The sequence below is a fragment of the Protopterus annectens genome, chromosome 2.part1 (genome assembly GCF_019279795.1).
Source record: "Protopterus annectens isolate FY-2018-M chromosome 2.part1, PAN1.0, whole genome shotgun sequence".
Taxonomy (NCBI): domain Eukaryota; kingdom Metazoa; phylum Chordata; order Ceratodontiformes; family Protopteridae; genus Protopterus; species Protopterus annectens.
The window spans coordinates 1,239,115,152-1,239,128,034 of NC_056729.1; the positions used below are offsets into that span (position 1 = coordinate 1,239,115,152).

General features: G+C 41.4%; 1 protein-coding gene across 3 annotated transcripts in view; it reads right to left on the reverse strand.

The window, feature by feature from the left end:
- The window catches only part of LOC122794405 (L-threonine 3-dehydrogenase, mitochondrial-like), a 121,685-nt gene that overhangs the window by 97,605 nt on the left and 11,197 nt on the right, over nt 1–12,883 (reverse strand). The window contains exon 1 of one of the 3 annotated variants that reach the window (XM_044062772.1): nt 328–382. The exons of the other annotated variants lie outside the window; for them this stretch is intronic. The gene's annotated coding sequence lies outside the window, so the exon portion shown is untranslated. Of the gene's footprint in view, nt 1–327; nt 383–12,883 lie in introns of those variants that run through there. 3 annotated transcript variants of the gene reach the window in all.

The window sequence follows — 12,883 nt, forward strand, 5'->3', positions numbered from 1 at the left end:
AGAGAGGGGATGAGGAGAGGGAGAGACAAAGAGAAAAGGAGACAGAGAGGAGACCGGGAAAAAAAATGCTTCACTTAGATTAAACAAGATCCTGGCTCAAATATAAATACATTGGGTTATTTCTACAACTTTATAACTGCACTGTAAAATAAATACCTTTTTATTGTGGGAAAAAAGAAAATCAATACATAAAAGGCACAAATAAATCACTCCAATACTACTTGATTTAAACCCACCGTGCAACTCTGACCTAAAGTTTGTACGTGTACATCTGCACATTGGTCACCCCCCATATAATTTACATATTTATGGCAAAGGCATACTTACATCCCTTGCACACCTCCTCTTATTTCAGCATTTCAGTATAGCTGCTGGGTAGCATATTTATAGGGCACTGCCTCCTAAAACAGCCAATAAGCAGATTACCGAGAGAGGGAGTTGCCTTTCTGTCACAGGAGAGGGCAGGGCAGGCATCTAACTACACAGGGAGTTACTACAGCAGATGCCAAGAAGCCACAGGATAACTCAGACCAGACAGGACAAACAGTGGGAGAGCTATCAGGAAGCATTAGCTATAATATGATCCAGCGCTGTGCACAGAAACAAGAGACAAGAGTAAAGAACTGCCTTTTTTAATGTCTATACCTAGGTATCTGTACACTGACATTATCTGAACATAATGCTCATATAAAGATATTACACCTTATGGATGAATAACTCTTAATAAGTTCGGGCCTCAAAAAAAAAACAGCAGTGGTTACACTTGTCAGACCAGGCCTTAAACAGAAAGCGCATTTTTCACTGTAAAATGTCACATTAATATTAACAAGCTAAAGTAAAAAGGGCATGTCAAAATGTTCTTATCACGATCTAAAAAGTTTCCTACAACAATGGCCATCTGGGTTATGCTGTATGATTACTGAAATAAAACACAAGATTGTGCACGTTATACTTTTTCACATAATAGTGAGTACTGTTTTGTTAACAGGTCAGAGGTCCTCTTGTCAAACCAGTGCACCCCTATCAATCATTTCTCCTCAGCCCCAATGATTATAAAGCTTCTCTTCCACTTCCTCTACTGGCTTATTTGTTCCCATCTGCAAGACACACCTAGAGACTCCTTATTCTCATGAGGAAAGGGCCAAGTAGGAGAGATGCCATTTGCTGTGGATCAGGGCCATTTCTTTTTAAGCACTACCATTCTCCTGCCTGCCTCTGCCCCTCCTGCCAGCATTCTACACCCACTGTCTGCCTCTGCCCCTCCTGCCAGCATTCTACACCCACTGTCTGCCTCTGCCCCTCCTGCCAGCATTCTGCACCCACTGCCCGCTTCGGCTCTACCTGACACTCATCTCCACCCACTGCTGCTTCCCACTCTTAGCAATTTCACCTGCCACCCACTGATCTGCATGCAATGTGGCATTTTGTACCCACTGCCTGCCTCTCTCCTCCTGCCATCAATAGGCACTTGCAGCCCCCCCCCTTGCCTCCTGCCTTCTGCACTCACTTCTTGCCTACCTCCTGCTGTCAGTGATACATGCCCACTCCTCTTTGGCTCTCTCCACATGCCTCCCTCCTGTTCTCAGTGATACATACCCACTCCGCCTGGCTCACTCCACCTGCCTCCCTAATGCTGTCAGTGATGCATACCCACTCCACCTGGCGCTCGTACAGCGACTCGTGCGTGTTACCTGCTCCCTTTCAGCCAATGATACGTACTTCCACCCCACTCTCCTGTCAATAAGGCTTGCCTACATCTTCCTCTAGTGATTCATATTGGATGCCTGTCTGCCAGCAGCTGGACAACCAAAGCATTTGTCAGAAACATGAAGCAATTTTCACTGCTTTGTGTAGACTTCAGTATCCTACCTATCCCAACCTTCCTGCCTATATGTTTGCAAAGGATCACACCCCCACCCCATCCAAATGTTGTGCCAATTTCTGAATTCTGCTACTATACTGGCCACCCAGGTTATCCAAATATTATATTAAATCAGCTATAAGACTGTTTTGTCATACTGTATGGCGGTCAGTTTCCTGCACTGTACAGGATAGCCTATGTTAGATGCTAAGTCCTGGAAAGATGCTTTCTATACCTACTGGTCCCAGAATCCACCTCATGCAATATAAAAACAGCCCAAGCTTAGAACGATTAAATATTAATTATGTGAGGAAACTGCTGCAAGTAAATATATTTTTCAATTGGGTTTCTCATATTTAGATGATGTACCACATGGCCATATGAAGTAATGCCACAAAAACACATGGTAATGCTCTTCATACAGAATTACTAAACAAATCATCATAAACATGCTAATTTATTCTAACACGGTTTTCCTCAAACAAAATATATGGGTGATGACAAGGCTTGCTAAAGCAGAAAATGTGGCACCAGATCTGGGATTACACAAGAAAGTGGTTCACTTATCCTTGTCAGAGAATGGTTTCATTCATGTGGCATTGTTGTAAGAAGCAGTGTCATATCCAGAATATATTTATACAAAAAGAGAAGCACCCAAATTAAGAGCACCCCACAGAATCAATAGTAAATACCAACCCTACCCCACTACATACAAGCATCACACATGGTTGACATCTAGCAGATTAAATATGTGATTAAAAGACCAAACTTTTTTAAAAATCAGACCATTTTCAGGGGATGCAATAGTTTACAGGCGAAAGCAGCCTGCAAACCACCTTAATTAAATGTTCAGAAATTCTGTTTGTAAAAGTTTCAAGAAGTTTTCCCCAACTTGAAGCCTTAAACACGGGTGATCATAAGCTGTAAAATGGCATGGAATTCCAGGACATACTTGCAGCACGTCAGAGTTACTGCAGAAACACTGTTGCACATTCCACATTACCTGATAATGTTTTAGCTTTAAAAGGAATTAAATAGTCCCTGCACTTTCTGTGGACCAACTGGTGAAAAAAAAAAAAACATAACCCAAAACATTTGCCTACTGATTTTGTGTTCGGTGTATGCACTTTATAATAAATCTGGCACAAGATACATAGCACGCAGAAGCAATGAGATAAAAAGATAAAACAGTCTAGTCTGTTTACATGCTGGAACACTGCTGTGTGGTAAATAAATTCCTCTACAGTTGTCTCAACTGTACAGTTTATAGTTTGGTGGATTGTCACTGAAAAACTTGCCATTTTTTTCCTCAACAGTTAAGTACACCCGGCTGCATTTTTTCTATAAAATGTGTAAGTAAAGGTGACTCAGTAAAACTTTTGAATCATCATCAGCAAGCAAAACTGTATATTAAAAAACAAACAGCAGCAGTAAGAATGGTAACAAACAGCAAAAAAACAAACATGTGATCCAATCTGATGTGCCTGACATTCATATGGGGGGGGGGGGGGTGAACCACCTTTGTTCTGTTCTTTGGATAAATTTCTTATCATACTTCTCAACCTGCAGTCTGTGAAAAATAGATAAAAAGGCTCTTCAAAAGGTATATCTAGATCAAAAATGTGAGCACCTAATAAACATAAAATATAAATAACAAATAGAACATAACTCTCCTCACTTCAGTAAGACTTACATACCACTCAGTAACACAGGTATTAAAACTGACAGTGACAAAAATGTCAACGTATATCCATATTATCAAAAACAGTACAAAATGTGAACTTGAATGGAATTCGAAAGAAAATCTACCTCAATTACATTATATTTTGCTTCAGATATAAGGGTTATGCAAGCTGTGGGTCCCCTTTCAGCCATGCAGTTTGTACTACAGGGGGGGGGGTATAAAACAAACAAAAAAAAGAAAACACATGTGAATAAGGCAAATCAAGCCTGAAAATACGTACAGTTGAGAGTTCTGCTTAACATCCATGTCTTGCCCACAAGACATGTTAGTTATGATCAGCGACCAGGCAAAATCAGTTTATTTAATTGAGCAAACAGTGAAATGAGTTACTACACTACATGGATAAGTAGTGCTTTAATTTAAATACCTCAGATGTCAGACTGATCCATTAATGGCTACAAAAATAGATGTGTAAAGTAAGGAGGCTGATGCAGAACTTAACATTTGTCTAATCACAACCATTATTTACAGAGGAATAATACTGCAAAACATTTTAGAAAAAATCCTTACTCTGCCAAGGCTGGTTGATAGGAATACAGACAGCCACATCTATGCAAATTTAAAAGCATGGTGAATTTATATCCTCTCTGGCTTAAGACAGAAAAAAAAAATAAAAAAAGCAGTCCATCCATGATTGCAATGCTAACAATCCCAGGGGGCCTTTTTAAGGTCAGCCATACTTCTCAAATCCATCTGACAACTTTTGTTAACCTATGGTTATTCTACAGGGTATGTGTAGGCTTAGGCATGGGTGGTCAAGCATCTGCAGGCCTCCTCTGCCTACTACAGAGATAGATGCAAGACCAGGAATAGATTTCAGATTCTCCATCCACTGGCCCAAGGTACGCTTGAATTGGGTTAGGGAAGAAATTTGCATCACATGGATGCAAAGCCTGTTCCAGAGAAAGGACAATCTCAGAGGCACACAACTGTCCCTCCAACAAGGCTTACTTATATTACATAAAAGATTTAGGTCCCTAGATTGGGCAATGCTGATCCTATTTGTTTTGCAGATGTGCAAAAGATCCATCAGAGTGGAATCAGACAATGTGTAATACCAATGCAGTTGCTTCTAGGGGTAGCAGTCTTCTTAAAGTATACCATTAAGCATTTATTCACATCGAGTTTTATCCCATGACTCTGGGACCATTACTACAGGAGTTGTCTTTTTGGGGATTCTATGACTACGCTTAATTTGCAGCAGTCTGCAACTTTGGTCATCCAGAGTCCCAAGATGTTGGTCCTAACTTCAGGGTAGATGCCAAAAAGCCTTGAGGGGCTCCGCTAGTGAACAGCCTCTTTGTGGATGTAAATTCCCCTATCCCAACTTTCTGGGTCCTATCTGTGAAGCAGGGGGCTATCCAGCACATGATATAGGCGTTTATACTAAATTTTGTGAGTTTGTCTGCAGTGCCTTGTCACTGCTTTGGTGAACATCTCAAAGAAATTTTCCAGGATAAGTAAGCATGACCTGCCATTGACAAAACCAAACTGAGTTGGATCCAGTGTCTGAAGGTGTCCTTTGTTGAATTTATTTCCATAATTCTTTACATGGCTTTGCGTTCAGTAGTCAGACTTTTTAGTTCTGTAGCTATCAGGGTCTGTAGATGGCCCAAATTTGTGCAGAGGTATTATGGATAAAGTCTTCCATTCACTTGGCATGAAGTCTGTCTGCAGGGTACGGTTAAATACATTTTCTAGTGGTTCTGATAGGTTGCATTTCAGGTTATTAAGGAGGCATCCTGGGATATTATTGAGGCCCATCGATGCAGCGTCTTTGGCCTTGGAGAGGGGATTGTGGACTTGTTCCCTTGTGATAAGTGGGGGATGTTATGGTTGAAGGTATTTCCTGACGGGTGCTGGGGGGAGGGGAGGGGAAGAAGTGGGTAAAATTGGTACTAAATTTGTCTTCAGTGAATGTCCTTGGCCTTCTAGGCTATTTTTATCTCAAATTTGTCTTTGGTACACTATAAGCCCCTCTCCAAGTTTCTTGTTTAGATTAATGTGGGAGTGTTCACCTTACTGAACTGCACCCCCTAATTTCTAATACTTTTCTCATTATTCAACCTACTGATACTGGGGTTCAACTAGGGTGCCTTGTTTTTATAATTTGTCCCATACTTATTCTGGGGAGGTACAGCTGTCTGTATGGTATGCTCAATTAATTAACATGACTATACAATGTTTCCATGAACAATTCTGCATAGGCAGCAATTTTCTCGGGATTTCACGGGATTGAAATTTCACAAGGGTGTCTGTCACTTATAGTAGGAAGTTTGCCTCAGAATAATTCCTAAAAGTTTCAGGGTAAGCTGGGGTCCCAATCTTTTTATTTTTTTCCATTTAGAAGGAAATAGCTTTGCGTTTCAACCTGACCAGATAGAACATTCCACTAGGTGGGATACAAAGTCCTTCCATGTTTGTGAGGACCAGGTCAAGAATATTAGCACCCCTAGTGGGCTTAAGGATTAGCTGATCCACGATGCTTGCATTCACAAAGTCCACTGCATAAGGAACATTGGTGCACTATAAAAATAAACCCTTAACAGCAAGGCCAAACAAATAATGCAGTATGACATAAGCTAAAAATCACAAACTCTGATATGTAAACAGAGCAGCAATATGCATGCATGCTAAAAATTCTGGAATAGAATTCCAGAATGGTGCCGTTTAACAATACACACACAAAAAAATTATATATATATATATATATATATATATATATATATGTGTGTGTATATATATATATATATATATATATATATATATATATATATATATATATATATATATATATATATATATATATATATATCTCAACAGCGACAATGGTTCAAACATCAAATGCCCCAAGCAATGGATATCCAACCAAACAGTATGGGGCATGGGGCACAATCAAGCTACCAGATCTGGTTTGGGGAATTTTAAGAATGTGACATACCCCACTTGTGTACTCTGTTGCAAACTCAAAAATCAAGTTAGTGTGAGAAGCACGTTAAAAGTGTTTACAGTAGCTGTGCAGACATGGAAAAAAAATTCTTCCATAAAGTTGAGACTGTGACCCAGTCTTGATTTTCATCCGCTCAATTTGCCTTTGCTGTCCCAGGTAAGGCCACCTGGGTGGGGGTGGGGGGATTCAATTTAGGTCACCAAGCTATAGAAGCTCCTTTACATTACTCTCACCCCTTTTCAGCTCTTCAAGAGGGTAGCATGAAAAAATATAGTGCAGTCATCTTTAGTGCAGATGGCTGTGGGTTCTAGTCCTTCAATTAACACATCAAAACAGAGGTTCCAATTACATGGACTGGTGGTAAGACGGGTGATGTAAAAGATTCCATGGCACCGATCGAAAAGAGTAGTGGAAATTCACTGATGCCTTAGAAAATTTCCCCCAGTAGTATAAATACCACCTTGCGTCTCCCTGAGAAAGCGGCCACTAGCTTACCAAGACTAACCCAATCAATAAAAGGATAATTAAATTAAAAAGATGTACAAATATTGCTGGTCATAATTTGTTGCCAGACATGTGTATACATATAAAATACAACTTAATTATTGCTTTAAGTTGCTCCCACTGATGGTGCTGCAAAAATGCAGCAAGACTGCTCTAATAACAACTGTAGTGTGGTTTTCTAGAAGGAAAGATCAATATGGCACTGAAAAAGTTGAAAGTGATCGTGCTTGTGTGATATAAATGATGTCTACACACTTGAATTGGTAACGAACCACATGTAGATGAAAGTTTGACTTGCATGCCCCCTACTCAAGAAATGGAGATCACATTTGTGTAGCCCTTGCTCTGTATGTTTGCAAACACAACAGATGAAAACAGGTACACTTACTGTTGCACCCTACCACCAGAAATCCCTATTGATATAAATGCATTTAGTGTGCTCCACTTACAGTATTTAACCAGTATGTATGAAGCCAGTGTGTTTCTAAAGCCCAGTCTAGTTGGACCTAGGCACAGAACACTGTATTCTTTATATTCTTGCTGTGAACCTCCTAGCTATTTGTCAATACACACTCACAAATAAAGATATGATGGGCATACAATCAAGGACACACTGTTACATGCCGCATCTTTCACACACACACACACACACACACACACACACACACACACACACACACACACACACACACACCTTAAAAAAATACTCCCTATTATCATCTCTAAAATACACAATACTAAACTGCTGTTTCTATATGCAAAGGTGGTTTGATTTCCCAAAAAACACATGATGTGCTTATACAGTTGCTGGGCACAGTGACATGCAGTGCCCCCTTCTACAACTACAACCTGATGAGCTGGCAGCCTAGCAGCTACATGGCTTGTTTTTCTCCATACAGTTCTAGAAATCACAGGTCATGACATCTGTCATGGAGAAAGCTTGTGTGTGGTTTGTAATTCATGAGCAGAAAATGCTTCCTACTGTTCTCCAAACACTGGGTTACAGTAAGTCTAACCTCAGCCTTAAGTCTGTTCATAAACTGCACAGTTGGAAAATAGTTTGGCTGTGTGCACTGACTTTCAATACACTAGCAAAAATAATTTGTTCTGGAACTACTTGTTTACTTTTGAATAACGTCTTACTAGCATGTCTGTGACTGGATTATGGGGAGCTGATGTGAAATCTTTTATGCCATTTGTCTTCTTAAAAGTTTCAAAACTCTTGGAAAGTAAACTGCGAGCCAGCCCCACTGAATCTGTTCTGACAGAAAACTTTCCTCACGAACACTGGACACGGTATTTTAACTTTTTTTCTTAAATTAGGACAGTTCATGCAAACAATCTCCAGTCACTCAAAATAGACATCTACAAGAGTTAATATATAAATTCATACACAAGCACAAAAACACAATGGATACACTGTAGTCTTTGAATCATTTTGTAGCCAACACTTTTGTTAGCTCCTTAATGTGTGTATCAATTTCAGGTGATCAACTGCAAAACTGCAAGCCAGAGACTTCAGTTTCTTACTGTGTACCACTCTAGCCAAATAGCATTCCTTTGCAAGCAAGTAATTTGTAAATGTAGAACATACAGAGCCATCCACTCTACAAAAAGCTCTTCATGGCAATAAATCCAGGGCCATTCCATGATTTCCTTCTGGATCAGATTGCTGGTATATGGTACTGCTTACACTATCCAATAGATCCACTACACTGAGCTCTTCAGCTTTCTCATACTACAGCAGCAAACTTCCATCAGCATTACAATGCTGCTTAAAAGCAGTTACTTCAAAGCAGCTAAGTGTAAGCACCTGAAAAAGTTCAGGACTGTAACTGTAGCCCCTCCATGCCATGAATTAAAAAACGCCAATGTCAAAAACAAGCTCAACTACAACAGGTTTAGTAGTTTGAGCACCTTTAGAAGTTTACATCTCATCTTATGATCAGTGTAGGCAAGCTCATTTTGTTTTAAATCTATAGCATGCCTGTAATAAAATATTTTAAAAACAAGTCATCTATATGTTTGCTCACATTCCATATTCCATAAGCTTGTCCAGAACCATCCCTACAATTACTGTGTCAACCTGGAACACCAGGCTTAATCAAGACACACTAGTGACTTTAAATATGAGATCCTTAGTGTGCAATTCCAAGATTTTTCTGTATGTGATGCACTGCATTACCTCATGGATGTATTTTTCCAGTGTATTCAGTGACTACGAATTAATAGCAGGCGGCATGGTGTCAGCACACCCCCCCCCCCATTAGATGGTGCAGGGAGCTTGCCTCCCCCCGCAAAAGCACTTAATTTAAGACATACAGAATTCCATCCAATTCCAACAACACGCTGCTTTGTGACCATACAGTGGTCAGAACAAAACAGTATTTTTTTCCATTTAATACACCACTGCAGATTTGGAATTTCCTGCGGAACTAAATCTGACTTTTTCCACATGCCTGGTGGAAGTGACACTCCAAACAAGTCTGTTCTTCTGAAACAAGCTTTGTTAACGGTCAAAACTGCTTGGATGGGATGCTGCTTCTATCTCTAATTACACTTCATTCTGGATTTACATATGAAAGTCTTAAGAGTCCTAGTCTGACTGCTGGGTGGTGCTCATTGGGGATTTTAATGGTGTCTTACAAAACAGCTCAGGAAAGTATTGATGTAAAGGTGTGTCTTATAGGTTCATAGGATTATAAGAAGTTACTAGGCTACTGGCCCCGAGGTACCTACAAACCTAGCCAGGAATTTAGCCCATGTTCCAACAAGTCAGCACCATATACCAATATACAAGCAGGGACACAGGTGGAATCCTAGTGGTGTATTTTTTGCTCCCCATCCAGTCACCCAGGTTGCGATTCAAAAGGGTTAATGAGCTACTCTGCTTGACGTGGAGCGGGAGTCTATTCCACAAAAAGGGGAGTCTCTGGGGCACAAATCTGTCCCGCCAACAAGTCCAATTGATGTCACAGCCAGGTTGAGGCCATGCTTGCAGGTTACTCGAGTGGAGCTTGACTTGCAGATATGCAGCAGTCCCATCAGGGCAGGGTTTGAGATTGCTTCATGTGCCAGACAGAGTTCACCTCTGAGGAGTCTGTAGGAGACTGTAGAGGGACAGGGAGTGTACCTATCTGTGGAGAGTAGATGTTTGAGGCCCTGGATTCTCCCGGTGAGGAACCTCTGTGGTCTCTCCAGCTCTTGCATGTGCTTTCTGAGGTACATGCCGAAAGGGGCACTGTACTCAATAATGGGCCTTATAAGGGAAGAATACAGAGATGTTATGACCACCTTGTCCCTGGATGAGATACGCTTACTAATGAGGTTGGCCACGTAGAAAACTTTCCGTACAATGGAGGCAATAAGGTGGCCAAAAGTTAGTTTGCTATCAACCTGGATGCCCAAGTCCCTCACGACTGATTGATAAGGTCCTAAGCACGCAATGTGATAATTTGTGGGGACATCGCTCTCACCATAGGGGAGGATGATGCATTTTTTGACATTCAGTTTGAGGCTATGTTTCTGGCACTAGTCATTTGTTTGGGTGAGATCCTCTTGGAGGATGTCCACATCACTAGGGGAATTGATGACAGGACCGAGCTTGCAGTCATCTGCATGCTTAGTCAGCCATATCCCACTGGTTTTGGCCTGCACCTCAAAAAAGTATATCCCAAACAGCAGAGACCCCAAGACTGATCCCTGGGGTACACCGCTTGCTAGGGGGCTACTGCTTGAAGTGGCTTCCCCTATTTTGACTAGGTGGGTTCTATCAGTGAGCCAGTTTGCTACTCATCTGGTAACATATGGATTGATGCCTAGTTGAGAGATTTTATCTATTATACCTGAATGGAGAATAGCATCGAAGGCTTTGGCCAGGTCAAAGTAGGCAGTGTGCACCATCTTCCCCTCGTCCGTGGCCTTGGTGACTGTCTTAAAGAAGTCGACCAAATTTAACAGGAATAACCTCTCCTTTACGAAACCAAACTGTGTGGGATCAAGTGTCTGGAGGTTGTCGATGTCCTTGTTACTGATGTCCATGATAATCCACTCCATGGCCTTGCAGATCAGGCTAGTTAGGCTGATGGGTCTATAATTTCCTGGATCGGTGGATGCTCCACCTTTGTGCAAAGGGATGACAGTGGCTGTCCTCCACTCGGCTGGGACGAAGTCGGTACTCAGGAGAAGTTGTAGAATCCTCTGCTTATACAAATGTTCTCCAGGAAGTGTTGAAACAGAGAGGTATGTACAAGGCTAATGACCATGAGGGCCTTTTTAAACCTAGCCATGCACCCCAAATCTTTGACAAGTTGTCATACCCTTGTTAAAACTAAGCAGGGGCCTGAGAGATGAACCATTTATAGGTTGCCTGTATCCATTAGAGACATAGATGCCAGACCAGGGATGAAATGTCCTATTCCCCATCCAATTGTCCAAGTTACACTTGAATTGGGTTAGGGAGGAACTCTTTTTCACATGGATGGGGAGCCTGTTCCAGAGACTGGGTAGTCTCTTGGATACATGTCTGTCTCTCCGGCATGTCTTATTTATATCACAGGCAAGGTTTAAGTCTTTAGAATGGGTAATTCTGGTACTGTTTGTTTTGCAGATATGCAGGAGGCCCATCAAGGTGGGGTATGACAATCCCTTGCATGCCAACCATAGCTCTCCCCTCAACAGCCTGTAGGAGACCAAATACAGGTATAGGGCCTTGAGCCGGTCTGCATAACACATAACTTATGGTCCTATTTTCTTTCAGTAAGGAACCTCTGTGGACGTTCCAGTCGTTGGATGTGCTTAGTTAGGTATATACCAAAGGGGGCACTGGACTCAATGACAGGTCTGATGAATGCTGAATACAGTGGAACAATGACCTCTTTGGACTTAGAATGATTTCTTCACTTCTGTAGACACGTGATCGTGACAGGCTAGATTACTGTCTGTGCATGCCCCCCAAGTCTCTGACTACTGGGTCAACTATTTGGGGTGCATTGTCAGTATGATGGTATCCTTTGGGAAGTCATCCACACCTGGTAAATATTATGCATTTCTTGGCATTTGGTTTTAGTCCATAGCTCTGACAAGATATTTGTCTGTGTCAACACTTCTTGGAGAACATTCGTGTCAGCGGGGGATTCTACGACTTCTCCTAATTTGCAATCATCTGCAAATTTAGTCAGCCAGGGGAGTAAATGCCAACAAGGAGAGGTCCCAGCACGAATCACTGAGGGACTCTGCTAGTGACTGACCTCTTTGTAGAGGTGGATGCCCCAGTTATAACTTCCTGGGTCCTGTCTGTGAGCCAGTTGGCTATCCACTGTATGACATAAGGGTTTATACCCAACCTTCTGAGTTTGTCAACAATGCAAGAGTGGCATATAGTGTCAAATGCCTTGGCCTGGTCAAGGTAGGCAGTGTGAACCAGTTTGTCCTCATCCATTGCTTTGGAGATCTTCTCAAAGAAGTCCACCAGGATGAAGAGGCATGACCTGCCCTTGAGGAAACCAAACCGGGTTGGGTCCAGTGTCTGGTAGCTTGTTATGTCATTACTGATCATTTCTATGATAGTTCTTTCTACGGCTTTGAAATATTTTGGGCTTAATTTGGAGGTGGATAAGAGATATAATTAAAGTACAGGTAAATTTAATACAGAAAAAAACACTTGTCCTTTAACAGAGGTGGAAGGAGATGGACATTTCTAGTGTAGGTCTTATATAAAACAAATGTAGCTCTTCTGAAGGTAGGGAAAGGTATTAGAACAGAATGCCTTATTAGAGGTAATGGGAACCTACACTGTTATTCTTTGATCATCTACATATGAAAG